At 37.3% G+C, this 1,823-nt stretch overlaps 1 protein-coding gene across 1 annotated transcript in view; it reads right to left on the minus strand.

The window, feature by feature from the left end:
* Window positions 1–500: 500 nt before the first annotated feature.
* Window positions 501–1,823, minus strand: part of KITLG (KIT ligand) — a 94,145-nt gene continuing 92,822 nt past the window's right edge. Inside the window, exon 10 of the mRNA XM_032801219.2 lies at window positions 501–1,494. The gene's annotated coding sequence lies outside the window, so the exon portion shown is untranslated. The remainder of the gene's footprint in view (window positions 1,495–1,823) is intronic.

A 1,823-nucleotide genomic window follows, 5' to 3' on the forward strand; every position in this document is an offset into this window, starting at 1 on the left:
AGTTCATAGCAGATTAAGGAAATAACTAAAGCATCCATGACAGTTCTTCTAAAAGTTTAAATAAAAGTATCTCTAAAATATATAGTCAGCTTTATGAAGATATTAAAACAAAATATTTTGGACATATTTTAATTAACTGTTACTGGGTTAATGGTAAGCTGTTAGTAAGTTTGTCATTTGGGGTGAGACATTCCTCCTTTCTGCAGCAGACAACATTAAAATAGATAAATAAGTAGGGTCCATTTTCTGGAAAGAGCCTGTACAAATGGGATGCATAAAACGCACGTTGCAAGTTCCAGTATAGTATTTTCAGTGCCTCCTTAAAAATGCATGTCTGACAAAGTCTTAATTTATTATCAGTCTTGTTTCTGTAGTTCATGTATTTAATAATAGCAATAGACACTGAGGACAACTGGAAATAAAGCTTTCATACTTTGATTAGAATTCATCTTAAAAAAAGGGTGTGGGGGGGAGAATGCCAAATTAAAAAATAAAACCTTATTAGTCATTTAAAACACAATGCAAATAGCTTTACTGTATGTCAGCAGTAATTAATAAATTCAGTCTCAGTATCTTCCACATTTCCTACATCTTATATAAGCTAAGGAATCAGTGGCATGCATCATCAATATTTAGAAAAGGTTTCACGAGTGTAATGTTATTCCAGATGTTGAATGCAATTCAAACTTTGTTTTCCCTCCCCATTCTATGGCTGGAATTTTAATTGGAGTCTTCACACATACAACAGTTTCTCCTAATGTTGTCAAATCTCCATCCTGCTACTGTCACTTCTGCTTTACTTCTTTCTGAATCATTCTTTGCTTTTCCTAAATGGAGACCACCAGCCAAGCCAAGTTCTGTGGAGGTTTTTGTGGTGGACATACATCCACCGGGCACAAGATAGAGACCACATCTCATTTTACATATGACCTTTGCTAGATATGAAACCAGTTCCTTAGAAGTGAAAGGCTAGCACACTGGTCCAGTGCACCACCTGACTTGCAAGTTTTATATAACAATACTGAAGAGTATGTTTCTGTATCCATTTCTGCATTTTTTTTTCCAATTCAGAGAACTCCATTTGTAGGCATCAGGGTAAGCAAGAGGACACAGGATGTAAATTAAGAATACAAACTTCCTTATGACTTTCAAAAATTACATGTTTCTGGAGGCATTTGAAAGATGTCTTTTTTGTTCAGGCCACCTACTTCCTTTGCCAGAATCAGCTGTAAGGACTATACAGTTCAACGACTCCCAATTCCACACAAGGTAGGTATTTGAATAAAATAGAGTCCTGCTCAGAGCACACTCTTCTTGATGTTGTTCAATTCAGTGCTGGTTTCACAGCAACAAACACACACTTCATTCTCATCTCTCTGCTGCCCAGGATCCATACTGATTCAATCAATGCAGACTCAGTCTGTCACTCCACAAGGAATATGAATATGCTTAAAGTTGCTTCATTTATGAAGCAAACATGGAACTGTTGGCTGCCTGCAGGGAAAAAAAGGAAATTTGCTGGTTTCTCACACTCATTACTCAGTAGCAGAAGCCTAGCAGATAAATATAATACTTTTGTTATAGAAATAACTAATGAAATAAATAACTTGCATGTACATTCTTTCATCCCAAAGCACAATGCCAAACATATTTTTAAAGGGGCCCAATTGCAGTTTCACCAACAATTCCTCTAGCTTCCCAATCCTGGGCACAGAATACATTTAGGCCATGGCTACACTTACATTTTTGGAGCGCTGGTAGTTACAGCTGTGGTCGTACAGCTGTGTAGGGCCAGCGCTGCAGTGTGGCCACACTGACAGCGA

Source organism: Chelonoidis abingdonii, chromosome 1 (assembly GCF_003597395.2).
Source record: "Chelonoidis abingdonii isolate Lonesome George chromosome 1, CheloAbing_2.0, whole genome shotgun sequence".
NCBI classification, from domain to species: Eukaryota; Metazoa; Chordata; order Testudines; family Testudinidae; genus Chelonoidis; species Chelonoidis abingdonii.